The following is a 13,234-nucleotide window of genomic DNA, read 5'->3' as shown; positions in this document are numbered from 1 at the left end:
GGACTGAACCTTCCCACCAATATTCTGTTACATTTTGTTGCTGTGTGACAGATGGCAGCAGAGGGGCAGTCTGACAAAATGGTGTCTGACATGGAAGTGTATATGAAACAAAGGTGAAAGATAAGGAAAGCTGGGACCACAGAAATTTATCTGGTAATTGCTGAGATCTGTGTCCACGGCAAATGTATTCTGCACAGAAAGAGAGCGGATGCACTGTTCCACATCTACCAAAGCATCAAATGACGTTTTTCAGGGCATTGCTGCTGTAACATATTGTGTAAAGAAACTAGATCAGAAATACTGAAACACATATAAAAAAAGATAACGTGTCTTTCCATCCACATTGTCAATAGATTCAGAGCAGGAACAGTGCCAGATTAAAGCAAAGCAAATATTTGCAGTATAATATTTTATTCATCAGAAATTCTTCAAGTTTTTGATGGATATTTTTGGCTGATACAGAAATTCTTTAACTACAAAGTTTTATTTGAGTGTTTTCAGAAACGCTGCTGAATATGAGTCTCTTAAGACTGAAACCTTCTTAAAAAAAAACAACAAAAACAAACAAACAAAAAAAACCCACATAGAAACAGAGCATTCGTTTTTCTATACATTTCCATAAGTCTTTGGAGGTTTTTAGTGTGCAGTGGATAAACTGATGGATTTAAATGACACAGATATCCTCAGCGCAAAATCTCAGATCCTGGAGCTTTTATTTACCAAAGGAAGCCAAACTCAAAACATATTTTGTTTACCTTTGGCCATATTTTCTTCAAGATATTACTTCAAATGCAAGAAGGCATGCCATCTTAGGAATAATGTCTCTCTTTATACATCTTTAACAGATTTCCTTCCTTCCTTCCTTCCTTCCTTCCTTCCTTCCTTCCTTCCTTCCTTCCTTCCTTCCTTCCTTCCTTCCTTCCTTCCTCCCTTCCTCCCTTCCTCCCTTCCTCCCTTCCTCCCTTCCTCCCTTCCTCCCTTCCTCCCTTCCTTCCCTCCTTCCTTCCCTCCTTCCTACCTTTTCCTTTTTCCTTTTTCCTTTTTCCTTTTTCCTTTCTTTTTTTCCTAGGGTTTGCCCTCTTTCTTGCTCAAAGAGTAGGTGTTGAGCTGATAAATGGAAGAACTCTTCTGGATACAGTCCATCCCGGAAACCCTCATACTATTAAAAACTGTAATTACAATTTGGAAGGGAATCCAAACTTTTCTAGGAATGCTTAAGTCTTTCAGGACTGCTAAATTCTTCAAACTTAACAGGGTCTGTGCAGTTTGCTTACTTGGGGATATGCATGTTCACTTCACCAAAGGAAACACAAACTAGAATTCAGTAGGGCTCATTAGAAAATCCCACACACTGAGCTATCTTTATAAACGCTTAAAGAAATAATTTGTAGGTACCCCAGAAGATGGAAAGAGGAATGCACTGATTTTTCCATAGATGGTTAAGCAAAAAATGCTTCTCTGCAATTTTGATTACTTTGACATGATGTAAATTAATACTAGCTTCTACAGAGTTGGTTTCTCTGGCAGGGACTGTCAATAAAGTAACTAAGATTAAGGGTCTTGCTATGGATTTTAGAAGCACTTTAAAACAACAAGCATAAATGCTTCACTAATATTTAAGATGGGATTCACTGATGTGGCCATCCTATTTAATACCCATAACCTATAACCATCTAGTTAAAAATAGACCCATAGTAAGCTTGCTAGCTGCAGAGGATCCTATACAATCCCTTAAAGAGCCCTAACTTGAAAGCATAATCAAAACAAGCTAGCTTCTGTTCATTCATGATGTTATTTCACACTGAAGCTGGTCAGCTATCTAAATAATCCATGTTCAGCCTTTCTTTTGGCCTTAATGGAGTACAACACGAAAGTCAACGCTTGGTGCTATATCTTTCTATGGCTCCTTTAAGGTCATAGAACCATAGCATAGCTTAGGTTGGAAGGGACCTCAAAGATTATCCAGTTCCAACCCCCTGCCATGGGCTGGCTGCCCCTCACCAGCTCAGGTTGCCCATGGCTCCATCCAGCCCAGCCTTGAGCACCTCCAGGTATGGGGCACCCACAGCTCTCTGGGCAGCCTGTGCCACTCATATCTGTTTGCTCTTCTAAACTACAGCTTTTACTCTTGGTTGCCAGTCACAGAGGTGAAAACAATGCAGTTTTCTGAAAAGTCCTATGGAAAGTAGACCTATAGCAGAGCAGCTACAGCTTGCTGCACAAATGCAGTATCTATTATTATCTTTTAAAATATCCCATTTAAAATAATTTAACTTATTGCATACATTGATATATATTAAAATACAGTCAAACAGCTGACCAGATCGACACCTGAAAACAATCTGGTCATGTGAGCTGTCCTGGATTACCAAATTCAGCCTGCTCTGTGGCAGTCTTGGTAATATTTCACAATTATACTGAGAACAGCTGAAAACTCTTCAGTTAGGTTCTGATAGCCAACATTAGCTCTTTGATATAAACTACTGGATTAAAATTGTTTACACTACTTAGTGAGTACTTAGAACCGTGAATTTTGGTGGAGTTGTTCCACAAAGAATTTTTACGTAACCAGTGCTATGATTGATTGCACCCTTCACTAAAGTCACATGCAGTCATCACAGTGTGCACAAGAAACAAGAAGAGAAAACATCCCTCCAACACACATCACACCTCCAAAGAGAGACAGACACCTGAAGGCTGTCAGCCACTGCACAGAGATGAGGCATCATAGTTTCCTCTGGAAATTGGGGCACACCAGCTGTAACTACTCACAGCCATTCTGCATCAGAGTATGAAAAGAGAGTGGATGCATCAGTGCAGTGCTGGGGTTTTACAGCTATGTGCAACAAAATGTATAAAACTTATGAGTTTCAGAGCAGGTTTGTTTGTCTTCTCCTACCACGTAAGTCATATTGAGGGCTTTTTTCTACACAAGCATACAATCTTAGAGTACTATTGCAATTCTCTTATTCCATCATACAGGTGATGCACAGCACAGGACGGTCCATATAGCTGTGAAAATCCTAACTCTGGTATTTACTGACTTTCATGCTTTTTTCAGACAACCCTGCAATTATATTCATGTCATTTCTGCCAGTTAAAACTGTTGCTAACCTTCATAATTGTTAAGGGACTGCACAGTGCAATTTAGCATAGTTAGGGCAATTAGAAAGTTAAGCACCATGAGCCAACAGTCAGTAGCAGCATTTTTTGCCAAGTATAAGGAAACCTAAAGGCTCCATCTAATACAAGATAGTTCTCAGGATTTTGTTTGCAGGCCCATGGGCCAGCCTCCTGCTTTGTCAGGCTGTAGCAGATCTTCTGCCTTTTTGCCTGGTGAATGTTGTTGAAGCAAGAGCAGGACCTGAGCCTGTTTCAATTGCCCCATTGGTAACCGCTTGGGAACTTGACCTCCAGGGTTGTAACTGGAGGTAGGCTTGAGATCTCCCCATTGGAAGATACTTAACACATTTCCCTTGCTTTTTACATCCATCTGAAATGTATTTAGCTAACTTCTGAGCTACCTTGCATGTAAAACCTTGAACCACAATTGTAAACTCTCCACTTTCCCTTATTAGTACAATATTTGATTTGGATGACATGTTTTTTATAATATTTATTTTCTGGCCCATTTTGAGACTCTCGTGTTAATGCCACAAGAACTTCACCCCTTGTATAGTATTTCAGACATGGAGGGAAAAAAAATGAAGTGAAAAAGTAAAAATAAAAAGCAAAACCAACCGTCTGCATTCACTTAAACTACATTACAATAAAGCTCAGTAAGATCTGATCAGTAGTTTTTTTAGCCTTCTCTGATTCAATATGAAAGAAATTAGTGGAAAACCTAAAGGCTGAAAGGAAACTTTTGCCACTGTTCAAAACAGGATGTGAAACTTTTAACATAATATTTACATATATTACGCTAAATACTTTCTGCAGAGTTAAACTTTAGCACTGCTAGCTTCAGACAGACTGGGAAAGACATTTGCTTATATCTGATAAACCAGATTTTGAGAAGAAAATGTTTTATTCTTTTTGTTCTTCCTATGTCTACGCTAGTGCTGGCAGAACAATTGTGATTTAGAAGTATGTAAACATGTTCATTAAAGACTTCTAAACACTTACAAGGCAAGAAACAATTTGTCTTATACTGTTTTCTTCTTGCCTTCACAGCTGTTACGATTTTTACCTTTTGTGGCACAAAAAGCTGTTGAGTTTCTGAAAGCATAGAAGTGTGACCCAAGTGTAGCTCTCTTCGTGATCATTGCTTGCAGATTTGTTCACAAAGTTCTTGTAAAAATGAATTATTTCTGGGGGGGGACACAACGTTTTTTGTCAAGAAATACCAAATTAGCAGAAGTGACATTTTTGCCAGAAAGCATTGACCATTTCCCCCAGGAAAGATTCATGGTGCAGGATAGAGTTTCTTTTCAGAATGAGATGAACTTTTGATGGAGGGGAGCAGTCCTGTAGTCCCCATCCCAACTCATTCAGAAGACAAAAGACCAATCTTTTGCTCAGTTCAGCCCAGAATAGAACTGGTACTAAAATCTCAGAGCTCCACCAGATGGCTTTTAAACTAGGTGGGCATGAAAAGCATTATGATTTCAACTCCACGAAGCATGAGGACGTTTTGAAAAATCAAGAGGGCTTTTGTACAATTGGAAAACGTCTTCTTACTGAGCTGCAATTACAATCAAGGAATTCATTAAAATGTGCCATAGCTCCCAGGCAGAGGTGAGAAAAAAGTCGTAACACCTTCTGTCACCTGAGATATACCATCTAGCCAGCTGACTCTGACCAACAGCACAACAAAGATCCCAGATCCTCCCTGATAGAAAAGCAAAATAAAGACCCCAGTATTTCCACTGCATATTTGTAGATTTTAAGATCATATGGAAACTTTGCAGTCACCTACTCCTCTGACATCTGCAGAGCCCAGACCAGAGGAGGCTGCCCAACAATTCCTAAATCAATTCCAGTAAGTTGTGGTTGATGCATGGCATCTTTCTTGGAAAGACATTCATTTTGATTTAAAGACTATAAGCAGCAGAGAATCCACCACATTCCTTGGCAAGCTGTTAGTTGTAAAAAAGGAGCAAATTCTCACCACCAGAAATGGGAGTTTTGGTTGGACTCACATTTGACTTGCATCTTAAACATTCACAAAAGATCAAATCATTATATACTCACAAAATAAGTAAGTTATAATTTACACCTGTCATAAATCATAGACATCTAATGATAAGTCACAGGAAAAATTAAGCACTCCCAATTTTAAAAGAATTTTTAAAGTTAGTCTATAGTGCACAAATATCCCCACAATGAGCATTAGATGATTCATCCAAGATGCATTTATTTATTTGTTTTGGAGCCTAACATCTCAAAGGTCAGAGGTAGCATCTATTTCAAATGCAAGAACAAATCAAGCCATAAAAAGTCTTCCCCTTTGTCCTCACTCCCTGCATAGGTCTTCTCCTAATTCCAGAGTCCTAGGAAAGACACGAGTTACAGTGACTCCATCCATCAGTAATTGCTTGTATGGCTGAACTTCCAACTGAGAATAAGATGTTTTATCTTGCTATGGCCCCGGTTTTGGCCAACTGCTTTGCTGTACTTCAAAAGCAGAGTTAGTCCTATGGAAGGCAGACAGTTAAAATGTAAACAAAGTTTCTGTTTATTCTGAAGTCAGAACAGTCATTCCAAGAGAACAATGAATGTGAGACCACATATATTATTTACTAATCTTTAAGAACACTGTTATTCCCAAACCAGGCAAGCTACTTCTCACTTCTGGTCAATTCCTTTTGCAAATGCATCTCATCAGCTTCAGCTAATAGATCACTGAAGTTTGACAATAATCACTGACTTTCTTTCTAAAGATAATCCATGTTTAAAAGCTCGGTTATATAATATGCAATAAGCCAAGAATATCTTGCAACACTTGGAAAGGTAAAGTAGTAATGTTCTGCCAGATTCCTCTCAGCATTTAAACACCATTTTTTACATGCCAAAAGTTCCTTCAATTACTAATGACTTGTGAGTTTTAAGATGCATAATTTATATCTGAGATCAATTAGGCAAGACAGATTAAAAAAAAACTTGTCTGTATTTTGAGTCCACTAGAAACATCACTGAAAGAAAACGAAATAAAATGATTGAAACTTGAACATGTGTTCTGGCCCCAAAGAAAAGGTCAGTGTCAAACCAGAGCCAGTTTTCTTCTGAAGAAAATTCTGGAGGAAAAAGAAAGATGTTTCAGAGCTATCTCTCGGTTGAGAGCGTGCTTGTGGTCTTGAAGAAGCAAAAGATGACAGTAAAAGCAAAGAAAGGGTTTATGGTTTGATGGAACATAACGTCCCAGACAAAGGAAAACGATATAAAGCCAAAATTATGAAAGAAAAAAGAAATGGAAGGAGATCTCATATGTCCACAGGAGAGAGTTAGAAGTTTAGAACCTCAAGCAGGATATTAAATGTGGAACCAGAAGTATCGCTGAGCTGGAGTCAACACACCATCTTCCATCATTCACTGGCTGAAAAAAAATAGTCTATTTAGACCAAAAGGGTAGAGAACAAGAGTCCAAAGAACAGATTCATCAAGAAAGGGGTCTGCCAGGTCAAAGCAGAAAAAATATCTGCCAGAGTGACAAAGGACCTATTTGGGGCCAGCAGGCAGGGATAGATGGGAGTTGCCATTACAGCCACAGCCCAGGTCAGGCTGACCCCAGAGATACAGCATGGAGGGAAGTGTGCATGCTGGTGCCAACAGACAGACAGGTCAGGATCAAGGACTTGGCTGGGTGACAAGAGCAAGCACTGACCTGTGTGGAAGTTACATTACATCTCTTTCTGCAAAATCTTTGGTTTCAGAGGATCGGCATTATGCCGTCGAGATCCTCAGATCTGCCCAGGGGTGGTAACTTAAGTATAATCTCCGTTGCTATTAGGAAAACAGCCATAAATGTGTTTCTTTTTATTCTTGTCTTCACCTCACAAACACACACATTTTTACTAAGGGATAACTTCAAATTTTTAAACTCTTCCAAACATGCATTGAATGACACTGCTGTTAGCTCATTGTCTAGCTACACCATTTTTACATCTTCCTCCCATACCTAGTTACCTTGCATATTCAGAACAGAGTGAAACTTCTAACTATGGAGGAAGAAAGATATAGAAAGGTCAGTCCAGCAGATCTGACTCTTTGGTACAGTTCTTCCAGATTAAACAACATCGTCGAACTTATTTCCCACAAACCAAATGGAGGAGTAATTCTGGGCTCAGGAAGTGGAGGTCATCTCCAATGACTAAAGTGTGTCTTTTGCAGTTCAAAGAAAACATGAAGAAAAAAAGTGTTAATCAGCTGGAAACCTTCAAAATGTGTTTGTCACCATTCAGATTAATAAATTTAGCTTTGCTTTTCTAGTTTGTTTAAAGTGAAGATTTTAAATATGTTTCATAAATAAAAATATCCATAGATTATGATTAGCTAATATTTTATTACCAGTACCTCAGAGTGGGAAAATAGAGTATATTAAGCGTTAGACATAATCAGCCACCCAATAGGCCTGGATGAAGGCTTGTGACGGAGCCCAAATCTCTCTTATTGTTACGCTGGAAGATCTATGGCTACAAAAGGAAATGTCTTTGGTACATGGGAATTTCCAAACCTATTTGAAGTCAGTGGAACTGGTAGCAGTCTTTAATCAGGAAAGATGGGAGAGCAGAAAAATGCTCTTTAGTTTAACAACATAAGACACTGTAACACTCATTTATGTGGCAGATCTATAAATTAAGTTGTCTTTGGTAGTTTTGCTGGGAACTGAATACATTGCTCGTGGCTTGCTTGTTATGTATGTGTCTGTACAAGTGACAGAAGCAACAAATGGCAGGTAGGAAACAACAGAAAGAGCACCTCCTATGAGATAAAAACACCGAGGAGTAGAATTACTGAGGAAACATGGCACTGTGAGCAAGAATGCTGACTCCTTGTTCATTGCTGCAGATCTCTGTGAACATTCTCCATAAACAAACAGGATTGCATTCAAGAAATATCTGTCGCCAATTTCTCCTTCCAGTGAAAACAGTCCTGTGCACCAAGAACACTGCTGCATGGAAGGCAAATGCTAATATCAGCATAAGAATCAGGTTTCCCAGAAGAGAAAGGTTGAACTGATATCTGCAATCAAGCTGGAACACTTAATGGAGGTGCTCAGATAACTCAACAGTGGCCAAAAAATAATTAAAACAAGACCTAAACAATTGCTGGAGCACTCTAAAAAGTAACCAAGTCAAATTTCTGTAGCTTTCCAGAAAAGACAAAAATATGACCAGATTTTTTGAGGCAACCTGAAGTGTGTCTGAGCAGACTGAAAAACTCTGCTAAAGAAAATACAATTTGGATTAGCATATAAAAAAGAACTTATGCAAAGTGCAGTAAGACAAACTAAAGATTAATCTATTAGAGGTTTAGGGGAAAAGTGAAAAAAGCCCTGTTCAGTGCTCTGTTGTCATTGATTCTGGTTCTCAGCTTCTTTGGGATTTCCAGGTTGCACTCAATAATGGATCAATAAAATGGTGAGCAAACGGATATGATGAATCACAGATCTTACCCTAAAATAGGGATTTTTTTCTACTGGAACTTACTAATACAATTCATTTGAAGCAAGAACTTAAAGAGCTGGAAAAAGAAAAGAAAAAGAAACAAACAAAGAAAGTAAATGGGTATTGAGGCACTGGCACAGGTTGCCCAGAGAGGTGGTAGATGCGCCATCCCTGGAGACACTCAAAGTCAGGCTGGATGGCCTGCACTGATGAAGCTGTAGGCATCCCTGTTCATTGCAGGGGAGTTGGATTAGATTGTCTTTAATGGTTCCTTCCAAATTGAACAACTCTATGATTCCATACATCAAAGAATTTCACAGAAAGAGCACTGGTGATTCTATTTACTCCAGCTTCTATGTGGCACTACCAAATTATTTATTTGTGAACCTCAAATAGAAGTTACATGCCAGCTCAGGGTTAAGATTTTATGAAAGCATACACATCTCAATCATCTCATACCCAGAAAGACTGTCTGGGGGCTTTATATGCCAGTTCAAACAGAATCACCCCGAGTATATTGCTTTGAAAGCCATACACAATACACTGACTTTAAAGACAGTATGTTTAGACTGTTAAGATCTGTTTGAGATCTATCACCAGTCTGAGCTTGCCAGATCACGAGTTAGAGCTGTATGGATGGGAAGAGAGCAGATGACCTTAAGTAACAGGGAGAAAGCCCAAGCACATTTGCATGGATTTGAACTCAGAGGAAGACTTATGAGGCACGAAAGACTAACACACGCATTTGAACTCAGATGTACCTCTTAAATCACAGAAAGGCCTAGGATGCTTCAGGGAAGGAATCAGTTCCTGTGGTCAAAATTACCCCTGCAAGAGAAGGGCCTGCTGTAGCAGGAGTGCTGGAAGGTGATGTGCGTGAGCCCTGACGGACTGCTCTGTCCCTGGTATGGCTGTAGGACTCTAACTTGTTTCATGGCATTTCTGAGCTAACAGGGAAACAATGAAACTCAGTTTGTTTTAAAGAGTGAGGAGAGAGGAGGAAAGTTGGCAAAACCACAAATTTGGGAAACAGACCAGATAGAAGTTATTGTTATGAAATTTCTTTGTTTCATGGCCAACACTATTATATATTTCCAGCTGGCAAGACATAGCATCATGTGTCTTCAATGTCTTCTCTTTTATCCAGGAAGTTAGACAGAGGGAAACGAAACCTCAGGAAGAAGCCAAGTTGAATGAGCAGAAGTGACCGGCACAGTGTGAAGCACAGAAACCTTATCCTGGGGAACGTTACAGCATTCCTGTTCATGCTTAGGAATGAAGGACACACTGTTGTATCATGTTGGTCTTAAGAGTAGAAAATACCCCATGCAAGGGTAAAACACACCAGAACAAGGGCTGCAGCAATTGAGAGAGACAACTTCCTACCTTGGGAAAGAGCCTGTCCCATCTGGGAGGCACTGGTCGCTTTAGCCTTGCCACTTTAAGCCCAGATAATATCATGGAGCACTTAGGAACCTTTGAGCAAAACTTGCAATTTTCACTACTGTATGAGAAAGCAAGTGGGCTGTCAAACAGGAGAGTGAGCACAAAGAAGCATGAGTCAGTTGAAAAGATATTTGTTATTAAACCCAGTGGGAGAGAGGAATCTCTTACAAAAAGAAAACAGTGGCTCTGTGGAAGAGTCAGCTCTGCAAACATTCTTGACATGCAGTTTTCTGTGGAGTTTTTGGCTTACTTTACTTTACATACAAATCGTGGAGAAAATGTTATACAGATTTTGGCAGTGCCAGGAGCTCCCTTCAGGTAAAGTAATAAGCAGTCCTCAGGAAATTCATTTACCTTGCAGTAAATCAAAATCTACTCCATGCCCTTTCTGTTCATACATTAACACTGCCCTCGTGCTATAAGCAGTAGTATGTGTGCCCTCTGAAAGATGTACAGAAATACAGGTGCACTCAGGCTGTAGATGCCCCCTGAGCCTTTTAAACTTTGAATTTAGAGTGCTTTGCTGGTTTATTAGATTTGTTGGTTCTGGAAATCCCACACCTGTCTCTGCATCATCATGTAGTAGTAAGGTTCAAAGCTGTTTGTATGGTTACGGGCACCAACCATCCGAAAAGGACTGGGAACAACATATTCCATTCCTTTGGGCAGAAGAACACTCAAAAAGATAGCAAAATATATCAGAGCACTTTTCACATTGCTGCATCAACTTGGTCCCATCGTAAATTCTCATATGTGGCTCATGAAGAGAACACAGAAGTATGGATCTTGAGAAACATTCTACATGGCAAATCTGAAATAAAAAGTGCTAATTTATGATGAAGAATGTATTTTTATTTTGTTTCCCACGTGTTCAAAAAGAGAACTTTTTGAAGAGGTATTTTGCCTGCTGTCAGTAGAATTATGAAGAGGACCAGGCTGAAGAAGGTTTGGAAGATGGCTCCAAATTCAGCAGGATCACACAAAAAGATGTCATAGGACTGTGTCAGGTTTCTTTAGCAGAACTCAAGAGTATAATTTCAGAGACCAAAATCACTGCATTAGAAAGAAATTATCTCTGGGAATGAACCAGTCTAGCTCAGCCTACAAATTTTGGGGGGACAACAGAGATCCCTCTCTGTTCTTTGCAGGGGGGTTGGACTAAATGACCTTTAAGGGTCCCTTCCAAATCAAAAGATTTTATGATTCTATGAAACACACATATGGACTCTTCCCGCTTGTTGGAAAGTTGATCAGGGAAGAAAAAAAAAATCCACTAGAATGAGATTTGGCCAGACAAGTGGGAGCTAGAATGGCCTATTAGAAGGAGAAAAAGTAAAAATAGAAGATAAAACACATTAAAGATAATGAAATTTCTAAATTACAATGGAAGGGTTCTGAGGTGCAGAGATGAACAGCCAGGACTGGTAGCACAGTGGTCTGCAAGAGCTGGAAATAGCCAGCCATGTAAAGCACCAAAGGGGCAGTACATAAGGAGGGCCCTTGCAGCACATCTGGAGAGAAGTGAAGGAGATACTCTGAGGGAGGGCTGGCCTTGAAAGGGACTGAACTGCAAGCAAGAATGCAGACTCAGTTTGTTAATGCTGCATCCAGAATAATGCTTTCTGACAAAGAAGTATTTGATTGTAATCTGCCTTTCCTAAGGAAAATCACTTTCCTGGACTCCATTTGGGCTAGCTGTACCAGAATGTAGTGACATTTATTGGAATTACAGTCTTACCTGAAGGCTACAGTAGCTGTCAGCACTATACAGACAGTTTGGAAAACTTATTTTTGGTGCCCAATTGACAGGTATGGGAGATGAGTAGAAAAATATTCAGAAGACTGAGTTCAGAACAGAAAATGCAGCAAAAAACAATCCTGCTCTCAGTTCAGAGCTCGGTTTGATTCCGTGTCTCCAAACTCTCACAAGAGCATCCTTCCAAATGAATCCTGCAGAAAATGTGTGATGTAAGCATGCTATTTACAAAGGCTTTTGCATTTCACACATTAGACTAAGTGTAAAGAGATCATCACTGAGAAACTCATAAACACAAGCACATTTGAGATGACTAGCTCTGTACTCACTCACATTTCACTCTTTATATTGCTTCATTAGAGACTTATGCTTAACTGTTTCATTTCAAACTGACGAAATCAAGCCTTCATGATGGGAAGAATTTGCACTGAAATGCTGTCTGGGCACATGAGCCATGTCTTCAAGCTGAAGACAATTTGATAGATGGTGCACTGACCACACAGGCAGGTTCAAAAGAAATCAGTTCAGAGTTCTGGAGAATTTTGAAAGAATTTTTGATCAATGGTGTTTGGAAGTCTCGAGAACATTAATTCCATATCCAGTTTGCCAAAATATCTACCTTAGATGCAATTTATGAGCATACGTGTCAAGATATATTTAAAATCCTTTGAGACTTCCAAGTACATGAATAACACACGTATCATTACTACCTTTTTTTTTAACATAGCATCACATAAATCAAGTGAGGGAGCCAGGCTTTCTCAACTAAGGAAAACCACTGCTCTTAAAATAACAAAGGTAGTATTAATTTATTAATGTACAATGTCCAAAATTCCTATTAGGTGCTGTCAAGAGTAGTTTAATGCAGCTCACTCTCAGGATTTGAAATTAACACATGCTTACTTGGAGGTTAAATCCACCACTTCGCTATATTTGTATTTTTCACTTGGAAGACAAAGGTTTGGAAGTCCGTAGCAACTCTCTGAGAAGATGTGAAAAAAATGGAAACACCATCTGAATTCACCTACTATCTTTTTACTCAGTCATTTATCAACCCTCTTGTGTCAAGGCACCATTAACTGTTTACCATGAAGTGTTTATCTATAAGGCATTTAAGGATGGTAATTTATCAGAAGAATTTCCCCATGTTTTCTAAGACTGTGAATCAGAAAGTTTTGGACAAAAGGGAAGGTCCAGGTTGTATACTGAGGAAATTCACTGAAAGACTGGTGAGGCACTGGAACAGGCTGCCCAGGGAGGTGGTGGAGTCACTGTCACTGGAGTTGTTCAAGAGCAATGGAGATGTGGCACTGAGGGATGTGGTCAGTGAGCATGGTGGGGATGGGTTGGTGGTTGGACTAGATGATCTTAGTGATTTTTTCCAACCTTGATGATTCTATGATTCTATCTCATCAGCCACTTCCTG

The sequence above is a fragment of the Gallus gallus genome, chromosome 4 (assembly GCF_016699485.2).
Source record: "Gallus gallus isolate bGalGal1 chromosome 4, bGalGal1.mat.broiler.GRCg7b, whole genome shotgun sequence".
Classification (NCBI taxonomy): Eukaryota; Metazoa; Chordata; class Aves; order Galliformes; family Phasianidae; genus Gallus; species Gallus gallus.
This window is presented reverse-complemented; position numbering follows the sequence as displayed.